The following is a 12,185-nucleotide window of genomic DNA, read 5'->3' on the forward strand; positions in this document are numbered from 1 at the left end:
CATGGAGATCATATCCCCCCTTATGTATTATACATGGAGATCATATCCCCCCCTTATGTATTATACATGGAGATCATATCCCCCCTTATGTATTATACATGGAGATCATATCCCCCCCTTATGTAATATACATGGAGATCATATCCCCCCTTATGTATTATACATGGAGATCATATCCCCCTTATGTATTATACATGGAGATAATATCCCCCCTTATGTATTATACATGGAGATCATATCCCCACCTTATGTATTATACATGGAGATCATATCCCCCCTTATGTATTATACATGGAGATCATATCACCCCTTATGTATTATACATGGTAATCATATCCCCCCCTTATGTATTATACATGGAGATCATATCCCCCCTTATGTATTATACATGGAGATCATATACCCACCTTATGTATTATACATGGAGATCATATCCCCCCTTATGTATTATACATGGTAATCATATCCCCCCCTTATGTATTATACATGGAGATCATATCCCCACCTTATGTATTATACATGGAGATCATATCCCCCCTTATGTATTATACATGGAGATCATATCCCCCCTTATGTATTATACATGGTGATCATATCCCCCCTTATGTATTATACATGGAGATCATATCCCCCCTTATGTATTATACATGGAGATCATATCCCCCTTATGTATTATACATGGAGATCATATCCCCCTTATGTATTATACATGGAGATCATATCCCCCCTTATGTATTATACATGGTGATCATATCCCCCCTTATGTATTACACATGGAGATCATTCCCCCCCGCAATCTCCTCTTCTAACAAGGCTTTGCACACGTTTTGTGTTGATGATCCTGGAATGTATTTATCTGATTTAATCTGAGATTTGAGTTGGACTTTTATAGAGTCTTTAGTCGTATTTGGTGATTGCAGAAGATTCCTATTGGGACTCCAGTCACTGACTTACCATGCGGTGGTCTGGCCTGGCACACTGCAAGCAGCGCTGTGATGGGAGACAGAAGAGAAGAGATTCATTAGCTCTGAATAAACACAATGGGGCTGATTTACTAAAACTAGAGCACTCGGAGTCTGGGCAGCCAATCAGCTTCTAACTTCAGCTCATATAATTAAGCTTTGACAATAAAACCTGGAAGCTGATTGGTTGCTCTGCAGAGCTGCACCAGATGCCACACTCTCACTTTTTAGTAAATAACCTCCAATATGGACAACCAATCTATTTAGCATCCTTGTGAATTGTTTTTGGCTGTGCAATAGATATGTGTGATATTTGGGTAGTATGCGGGCTACACGAGCTACAGTCCCTCATGGAAGAAAAATATATTTGAAATATATATATATATATATATATATATATATATATATATATATATATATATATATATATATTGTATTGAAATGTGTTTTTATTACAAAATATATGAGAAATATTTTTAAAAATTCAGTTCAAATATACTGTATTTAAAAATACAAATCTTCATTTTTGGAATGCATTTACAAATATATGTAAAAATGGCTTTTTTATATGTTGAAAAAAATCTGAAGAATATATTTTAAAAATATTATGTAATATGTAAAGAACGCATTTCAACGTGCAGTATATATATATATACATATATATATATATATATGTATATATATATTGAATATGGCTGAAATTGTTGTATTTCAAATATATGGGAAAAAAATCTGAAGAATATATTTTAAAAATATATATTTTTAAAAATATATTTCATGTATTTTGTAATATGTAAAAAATGCATTTCAACATGCAGTATATATATATATATATATATATATATTGAAATATATTGAATACGGCCAAAATTATAGTATTTCAAGTATATGTCCATATATTTGGGAAGAATATGTTTTAAATATATTTCAAATATATTTTTCTTCCATGTGGGCTGACACCAGTCTCATGGGGACACCATGTGTATTAATTATTTAGGTTAGGAAATAAAATATTATAAAATGTTTATGTTAAAGTGACTTTATATTTAAAATAAATACATTTTTAAAAAATATATTTTTAAAAATATATATTTTTTAAAATATATTCTTCAGATTTTTTTAACACATAAAAAAGTCATTTCAGCATCTATTTTTACATATATTTGTAATATGAGCAGTGTACGGTAATTAGGCATTTTCAGGGCTCAGATACACAATATCGTTTTAAACGGTAAAATGAATAATTGCCTGAGGGCTCACTCACCCAATGTGACAATGAGAAGCATGCTGGTGATTTTCATCTTTCTGCTTTGAGGTTTCTAAAATGAAAAACAAAAAAATTAAATATTCAATCTTCCTCTGGAAACAGGTACAAGTTGTCCTTTGATAAACTTGCCATTTGCAATTTAATCTTGTTTGTGCTAAAGAACACGCAAAGGAAGACTTTGAAAACCCATCAGATCTCAATGGGGAGGAATCTCCTGCTGGATCTCTATACTGACCTGGACGGGGGATGGGTGAGGAACATAAGGACGCCCCATCGTTGGATGGAAATGAAAATGATCGACCTGCAGAGGACTGAATTCAAAGACCCCGCCCAAGGTCAGTAGGGGGTCCCATGAGATGCCCCTAGTACCTTTCATAGGCTTTTTTGGGTGTGTCACATGTGCTCAGGGGAAACCTGATCTCATCTGTGAAAAGCACAGGGCACCAGTGGTGGACCTGACAATTCTGGGGTTCAATGGCAAATGCCAATCGAGATCTATGGTGCCGGGCAGTGAGAACAGGGCTCACTAGAGGATGTCGGGCCCTCAGGCCACCCTCATGAAGTCTGTTTCTGATTGTTTGGTCAGAGACATTCCCACCAGTGGCCTGTTGGAGGTCATTTTGTAGGGCTCTGGCAGGGCTCATCTTGTTCCTCCTTGCACAAAGGAGCAGATACCGGTCCTGCTGATGGGTTAAGGACCCTCTACAGCCCTGTCCAGCTCTCCTAGAGTAACTGCCTGTCTCCTGGAATCTCCTCCATGCTCTTGAGACTGTGCTGGGAGACACAGCAAACCTTCTGGCAATGGCACGTATTGATGTGCCATCCTGGAGGAGTTGGACTGCCTGTGCAACCTCTGTAGGGTCCAGGTATGGCCTCATGCTACCAGTAGTGACACTGACCCGAGCCAAACGCGTGAAAAACAGTCAGAAAAGATGAATAGGGAAAAAAATGTCAGTGGCCTCCACCTGTAAACCATTCCTGTTTTGGGGGTCATCTCATTATTGCCCATCTATTGCACCTGTTGTTAATTTCATTAACACCAAAGCCACTGAAACTGATGAACAACCCCCTCTGCTACTTACCTGACCAGATCCATATCCCAGGAGTTTCATCGACTTGATGCCAGACTCGGATTACAAAGCCTTCTTTTCATTTTTTTGAGCAGTGTATTATTAATTTTTTCATCTGGTGATCCACCCAGTAAGTCTGTTGTTTTTCAACAAAACAACTACTGCAAATGTATCAGTTTAGAGTGTTGAGACAAACCACTTACCACTGACGGGAGTGCTTACATTGATCAGGTTTTATTTATTCATGTAAAACCTTTATCCCACCTTTAGCTGGAGTTTTTCAATTTGTTAGTGTATTTAAATCTGCTAGTCCAGCGAACACTCCCCTCACCTCAGACTGACAATTCTGCTATCCAAAGCTACCCCCTGCGCTCCTTCATCCAGAGTGGGGGCACTCTAATACAGGAGGTGTGTTGCTGGGCAGATCACCAGGTGAAAACAGAGGGGAAAAAAGCCTAAAACATGAAAATGTAGCCAATTAAAAAAAAAAAAAGAACAGAAGCAGAAGACTGACAAAAACATGGAAAACTCTTAGAAGCGCTTTCACCTGTTTCCAGAAACATTATTAAAAACAGTTGTTGGAAAATAAATTGTAAAATTGAGGAGCTATGACTGTGAATTGTTACAAATCGCTCAGTTTCTTTTGTCAATACTTTCTTATAAATAAAGTTACTTAAAATTCTCTTTTCTGTCTTTTAAAAATAACAGAATTATACTCGTCTCTGCGCCTTCCTGTGACACGTTACTTTGTATCCAGTTATTGAGAATCAAATGTCCTCCAGACAGGGAAATATATTGTCATAGAGAGCCATGGAAAGACGAGTAAAAACGTTAAACAATTATTTGCCTTTGTGCCTGAAGGTGAATGTGTACTTACCTCCCCGAGTGGTGATCTCTGTCCCTCTAGTAGGAGAACGAAAATCACAGATTCAGCACTTACGTAATTTTATATTAGAGGTGGGGGGAGGGGTCCAGTCCAATTGGGGTGTGAAGGACTGTTTGCAAGTTCATTGGGCAATATCTGTATCTGAACATGGGGAGGGACATCGAATGTAAATCTATCATCTATCATCTATCTATCTATCTATCTATCTATCTATCTATCTATCTATCTATCTATTATCTATCTATCTATCTATCTATCTATCTATCTATCTATTATCTATCTATCTATTATCTATCTATCTATCTATCTATTATCTATCTATTATCTATTATCTATTATCTATTATCTATCTATCTATCTGTCTATCTATCTATTATCTATCTATCTATTATCTATTATCTATCTATCATCTATCTATCATCTATCTATCTATCTATCTATTATCTATCTATCTATTATCTATCTATTACCTATCTATCTATCTATCTATCTATCTATCTATCTATCTATCTATCTATCTATCTATTATCTATCATCTATCTATTATCTATCTATCTATCTATCTATCTATCTATCTATCTATCTATCTATCTATCTATTATCTATCTATCTATTATCTATCTATCTATCTATTATCTATCTATTATCTATCTATTATCTATTATCTATTATCTATCTATCTATCTGTCTATCTATCTATTATCTATCTATCTATTATCTATTATCTATCTATCATCTATCTATCATCTATCTATCTATCTATCTATTATCTATCTATCTATTATCTATCTATTACCTATCTATCTATCTATCTATCTATCTATCTATCTATCTATCTATCTATTATCTATCATCTATCTATCTATCTATTATCTATCTATCTATTATCTATCTATCTATCTATCTATCTATCTATCTATCATCTATCTATCTATCTATCATCTATCTATCTATCTATCTATCTATCTATCTATCTATCTATTATCTATCTATTATCTATCTATCTATCTATCTATCTATCTATCTATCTATCTATTATCTATCATCTATCTATCTATCTATCTATCTATCTATCTATTATCTATCTGTCTATCTATCTATCTATCTATCTATCTATCTATCTATCTATCTATTATCTATCTATCTATCTATCTATCTATCTATCTATCTATTATCTATCTATTATCTATCTATCTATCTATCTATCTATTATCTATCTATCTATCTATCTATCTATCTATCTATTATCTATCTATCTATCTATCTATCTATTATCTATCTATCTATCTATCTATCTATCTATCTATCTATCTATCTATTATCTATCTATTATCTATCTATCTATCTATCTATCTATCTATCTATCTATTATCTATCTATCTATCTATCTATCTATCTATCTATCTATCATCTATCATCTATCTATCATCTATCTGTCATCTATCTATCTATCTAACTATCTATCTATCTATCTATCTATCTATCTATCTATCTATCTATTATCTATCTATCTATCTATCTATCTATCTATCTATCTATGTATCTATTATCTATCTATCTATCTATTATCTATCTATCTATCTATCTATCTATCTATCTATTATCTATCTATCTATCTATCTATCTATCTATCTATCTATTATCTATCTATCTATCTATCTATCTATTATCTATCTATCTATTATCTATCTATCTATCTATCTATCTATTATCTATCTATCTATCTATCTATCTATCTATCTATCTATCTATCTATGTATCTATCTATCTATCTATCTATCTATCTATCTATCTATCTATTATCTATCTATCTATCTATCTATCTATCTATCTATCTATCTATTATCTATCTATCTATTATCTATCTATCTATCTATCTATCTATCTATCTATCTATCTATCTATCTATTATCTATCTATCTATTATCTATCTATCTATCTATCTATCTATCTATCTATTATCTATCTATCTATTATCTATCTATCTATCTATCTATCTATCTATCTATCTATCTATTATCTATCTATCTATCTATCTATCTATCTATCTATCTATCTATCATCTATCATCTATCTATCATCTATCTGTCATCTATCTATCTATCTAACTATCTATCTATCTATCTATCTATCTATCTATCTATCTATTATCTATCTATCTATCTATCTATCTATCTATCTATCTATGTATCTATTATCTATCTATCTATCTATTATCTATCTATCTATCTATCTATCTATCTATCTATTATCTATCTATCTATCTATCTATCTATCTATCTATCTATCTATTATCTATCTATCTATCTATCTATCTATTATCTATCTATCTATTATCTATCTATCTATCTATCTATCTATTATCTATCTATCTATCTATCTATCTATCTATCTATCTATGTATCTATCTATCTATCTATCTATCTATCTATTATCTATCTATCTATCTATCTATCTATCTATCTATCTATTATCTATCTATCTATTATCTATCTATCTATCTATCTATCTATCTATCTATCTATTATCTATCTATCTATTATCTATCTATCTATCTATCTATCTATCTATCTATTATCTATCTATCTATTATCTATCTATCTATCTATCTATCTATCTATCTATCTATCTATCTATTATCTATCTATTATCTCTCTATTATCTATTATCTATCTATCTATCTATCTATCTATCTATCTATCTATCTATCTATCTATTATCTATCTATCATCTATCTATCTATCTATCTATCTATCTATCTATCTATCTATCTATCTATTATCTATCTATCATCTATCTATCATCTAACTATCTATCTATCTATCTATCTATCTATCTATCTATCTATCTATTATCTATCTATCATCTATCTATCTATCTATCTATCTATTATCTATCTATCTATCTATCTATCTATCTATCTATTATCTATCTATCATCTATCTATCTATCTATCTATCTATCTATCTATTATCTATCTATCTATCTATCTATTATCTATCTATCTATCTATCTATCTATCTATCTATCTATCTATCTATCTATTATCTATCTATCTATCTATCTATCTATCTATCTATCTATCTATTATCTATCTATCTATCTATCTATCTATCTATCTAACACTAACCCTAACTCAAACATTCATGCAAACATAAACTCTAATGCAAAATGTAAAATAATTGCAAACATAAATGTAATCAAAGGCAAAATTGAAGTTTTTCAGTAAAATCAATTTTGGCAAGATCACCTAACTCACCCCTTCCTATTAACCATGTACTGTAACTGTGTTACCTCTTCATTTTCCATCTCAGACACCATGGACTAGTCCAGAAAGAAGAAATCATATTTTCTACAAAGTTAAAAGAATTGCTTTCAAGTGATTTTCAGCTGAAATATATTTTTAAAATATTCTTCCCAAATCTATTGCCATATATTTTAAATACTTACAATTTTGGCCATAGTCAATATTTTTCAAAATATATTTCAATTAAAAAAATCTGAAGAATATTTAAAAAAAAATATTTAAAAAAATATATTTTTTCAAATATGCTATTCAGGTTTTTTGTAACATATAAAAAAAGTCATTTTGCTTTCAAGTGATTTGCAGCTACCCCAATGTCAGATATGCTATGTGACTGGATCTGTTTGCTAGATATTTCAGAGAAGTCGTGATAACCCGACCTTAAAACATTTGACCCAATCTGACTGACTGATATGATTTTACTGGGTTAGGAGCCTCCTACCTGTTAAACCAACACTAGAGAACCTACATTGCTCCACATGTCCCCCAGACTCAGCTCCACTCCAAACCGAACCAAAGTCTCGAGTGGCCATTAAGGTCACTCTTATTGGGCAGGGGTGCAGGAGGGGTGGTTGGTGGACCTTATGGACTCTTCACACTAGTACCGGGACAAGGTCATCCGGTCCCTGGGGACAAAGATGCCAAACTGCCCCCCTTACAATGTGTGAGCTTTGGGGCTTCTACTCTCAGTAGCCACCTTCCTGTCTCAGTCTCACTGTGCAGCTGCAGATCTGCTAATAAAGTTTCACATGGACCCGGAGTCATATCTAGAACCTGCAGGGCCCCGGTGAAAGAATCCATAAAGGGCCCCCCTAACCTCCCTCTTCCCTCCTACCCACATGGAAGAAAAAATATATTTGAAATATAATTTAAAAATATTCTTCCCAAATATATTGACATATATTTGAAATGCTACAATTTTGTCCATATTCAATATATATATATATATATATACACTGTATGCTGAAATGTGTTTTTATTACAAAATATATGAGAAATATATTTAAAAATACAGTTCAAATATACTGCATGTCTTTAAAAATGCAAATCTACATTTTTGGAATGCATTTACAAATATATGTAAAAATGGCTTTTTTATATGTTAAAAAAAATCTGAAGAATATATTTAAAAAATATATATTCTAAAAAATATTTTTCATGTATTTTGAATTCTGTGAAAAATGCATTTCAACATACAGTATATATTTATACATATTATATATAGAGTGCAGGTTGAAATGTGTCATAATTACAAAATATATGAAAAATATGTTTATAAATACATTTCAAATATACTGTACGTCTTTAAAAATACAAATCTACATTTTTGGAATGCATTTACAAATATATGTAAAAATATATGTTAAAATTACTTTTTTATATGTTAGAAAAAATCTGAAGAATATATTTCAAAAAATATATATTTTTAAATATATACTGTGTGTCCCTCTTCCCTTCTTTCTCTCTCCTGCCTCCCAGTGAGTACTAATGTAAGCAGGGGCGGATTGACAACTCATGGGGCCCCCCGGGCAATAGGGGATCATGGGGCCCCTGTGTACTTGCCCAAACTCAAAAAAGCCTATGAAAAAGGTACCAGGGGCATCTCATGGGGCCCCCTAATGACCCCGGGCCCTCGGGCTGTGCCCGAGTTTCCAAATGGTCAGTCCGCCCCTGAATGTAAGAGGGACTCAGATGTAAAGGTGGGCTTTGGTGAGACCCCCTTACATAAGAGTTCCCCTTTACATTCCAACATTCCAGAGTCCAAAGCATTCCCCCTTACATCAGACCCCCCCCCTTAAATCAGGGATCCCCTTTACATTCCAGAGTCCACATAAATCCCCATTACAGTGTAAATGGACATTCTGCAGACTCTGATGTAAGAATATATTTTAAAAATATATATATTTTTAAAATATATTCTTCAGATTTTTTTTAACATATAAAAAAGTAATTTTAACATATATTTTTACATATATTTGTAAATGCCTTCCAAAAATGTAGATACCATGTGGGTAATACATATGACACAACTTGACCATGACTAAATTCATTTTTCTGGTTTAGGAGCATCCCAAGCACTAAACTGACACTAGAGAACCTACAATCCTCCACATCTTCAGGACCTTAGAAGACCTCCAGATCCATTGCCACCATAAACCAAACAAAAGCCTTGAGTTGCCATTAAAGTCATTCTTATTGGATGGGGATGGGGAGGGGACCTTAGAAGACCTCCAGATCCATTGCCACCACAAACCAAATAAAAGCCTTGAGTGGCCATTAAAGTCTCTCTTATAGGATGGGGATGGGGAGGGGACCTTAGAAGACCTCCAGATCCATCTCCAACACAAACCAAACAAAAGGCTTGAGTGGCCATTAAAGTCACTCTTATTGGAAAGGGATGGGGAGGGAACCTTAGAAGACCTCCAGATCCATCTCCACCACAAACCAAACAGAAGCCTTGAGTGGCCATTAAAGTCACTCTTATAGGATGGGAATGGGGAGGGGACCTTAGAAGACATCCAGATCCATCTCCACCACAAACCAAACAAAAGGCTTGAGTGGCCATTAATGTCACTCTTATTGAAAAGGGATGGGGAGGGAACCTTAGAAGACCTCCAGATCCATCTACACCACAAACCAAACAGAAGCCTTGACTGGCCATTAAAGTCACTCTTATTGGATGGGGATGGGGAGGGGACCTTAGAAGACCTCCAGATCCATCTCCACCACAAACCAAACAGCAGCCTTGAGTGGCCATTAAAGTCTCTCTTATAGGATGGGGATGGGGAGGGGACCTTAGAAGACCTCCAGATCCATCTCTACCACAAACCAAACAAAAGCCTTGAGTGGCCATTAAAGTCACTCTTATTGGAAAGGGATGGGGAGGGAAACTTAGAAGATCTCCAGATTCATCTCCACCAAAAATCAAACAGAAGCCTTGAGTGGCCATTAAAGTCACTCTTATTGGAAAGGGATGGGGAGGGGACCTTATAAGACCTCCAGATCCATCTCCACCACAAACAAAACAGCAGCCTTGAGTGGCCATTAAAGTCACTCTTATTGGATGGGGATGGGGAGGGGACCTTAGAAGACCTCAGATCCATCTCCAACACAAACCAAACAAAAGGCTTGAGTGGCCATTAAAGTCACTCTTATTGGAAAGGGATGGGGAGGAAACCTTAGAAGATCTCCAGATCCATCTCCACCACAAACCAAACAGAAGCCTTGAGTGGCCATTAAAGTCACTCTTATTGGATGGGGATGGGGAGGGGACCTTAGAAGACCTCCAGATCCATTGCCACCACAAACCAAACAGCAGCCTTGAGTGGCCATTAAAGTCACTCTTATTGGATGGGGATGGGGAGGGGACCTTAGAAGACCTCAGATCCATCTCCAACACAAACCAAACAGAAGACTTGAGTGGCCATTAAAGTCACTCTTATTGGATGGGGATGGGGAGGGGACCTTAGAAGACCTCCAGATCCATCTCTACCACAAACCAAACAGAAGCCTTGAGTGGCCATTAAAGTCACTCTTATTGGATGGGGATGGGGAGGGGCAGTTGATGGATCTGAGGACCACTTCACACTATTGATCCTAATTCTGGCAAGAAGTCTCAAGTAACAGGATCATTACCCCCTCTTGATGCAGGTCCAGTACAGATTTGTTCTCCTTTTCAGCCCACAGGCCCTGATGGAGAGGGATTTGTAAGTCCCTGGAATACGTTGGATTTTCATCCTTAACACCTTCCCGCCCAGCCTATAGCAGCTTGACGGCCGGGCGGGACACTCACCGTTGTGACTGGGCATCCATGGGACAAAGCCAATGACATATCACTACACCGGCCCATTGCCAGTGTCATGTGACTGCTGTGACCAATCACAGCAGATCACATGGCAGTTGTATACAATGGATGGCTTCCTGTCATGCCATCTCTTGTAGACAATTATGTTGTTAGCTGTGACTGGTCAAGGCAGTCACATGATACAGACAGGGCCAATCATGGCCCATCTCTATCATGTGATCAGCTTTGCTCAATCACAGCTAATCACAACAAACGACTGAATGAATCAGTTTCATTTAGTAACAATGATTGCAAATATCAATGAAATACATCGGTATCGGTATTAGAAATCATAATGTGTTAAAAAAAAAAAAATCTGATCACTTGCCCAGAGTAGTTCAATGTTACTATGGTATATATATATATATATATATATATATATTGAATACGGCCAAAATTTTAGTATTTCAAATATATGTCAATACAGTTGGGAAGAATATTTTTAAAATATATTTAAAATATATTTTTCTTCCATGTGGGCTGACACCAGTCTCATAGGGACACCGTGTGTAATAATTATTTAGGTAATAAAGTATTATAAAATATACAATTAAAAATACATTTAATCTACATTTTTGGAATGCATTTACAAAATATATGTAAAAATATAATTATTAATAATATATATTAATTATAATAAATATTAACTATAAAATAATTTTTTTATATGTAAAAAAAAGTGTATATTAATTATTGAGGTAAAGAAATAAAATATTATAAAATACAACATAAATAGTAAAAAAAATAAACCAATCAATAAATCATGAATTTAGTCATCTTAAAAATGTATTGAAAAGTCAGGACACAGTTCAGTAGGATGCACGGATCTTTATTAGCAGACAACCGGTATGG

The 12,185-nt window shown here is 34.3% G+C and overlaps 1 long non-coding RNA gene across 1 annotated transcript in view; it reads right to left on the reverse strand.

Annotated features, from left to right (window-relative positions):
- Positions 1–4,238, reverse strand: part of LOC149437942 (uncharacterized) — a 5,579-nt gene extending 1,341 nt beyond the window's left edge. The window contains exons 1-3 of the long non-coding RNA XR_016307979.1: positions 4,177–4,238; positions 2,227–2,281; positions 955–990 (exon numbers count right to left, since the gene is read on the reverse strand). This is a non-coding gene — a long non-coding RNA (uncharacterized LOC149437942). The remainder of the gene's footprint in view (positions 1–954; positions 991–2,226; positions 2,282–4,176) is intronic.
- Positions 4,239–12,185: the final 7,947 nt, after the last annotated feature.

Source organism: Staurois parvus, unplaced genomic scaffold (assembly GCF_062004578.1).
Source record: "Staurois parvus isolate SC_StPar_1 unplaced genomic scaffold, SC_StPar_1.0 ptg001242l, whole genome shotgun sequence".
Classification (NCBI taxonomy): domain Eukaryota; kingdom Metazoa; phylum Chordata; class Amphibia; order Anura; family Ranidae; genus Staurois; species Staurois parvus.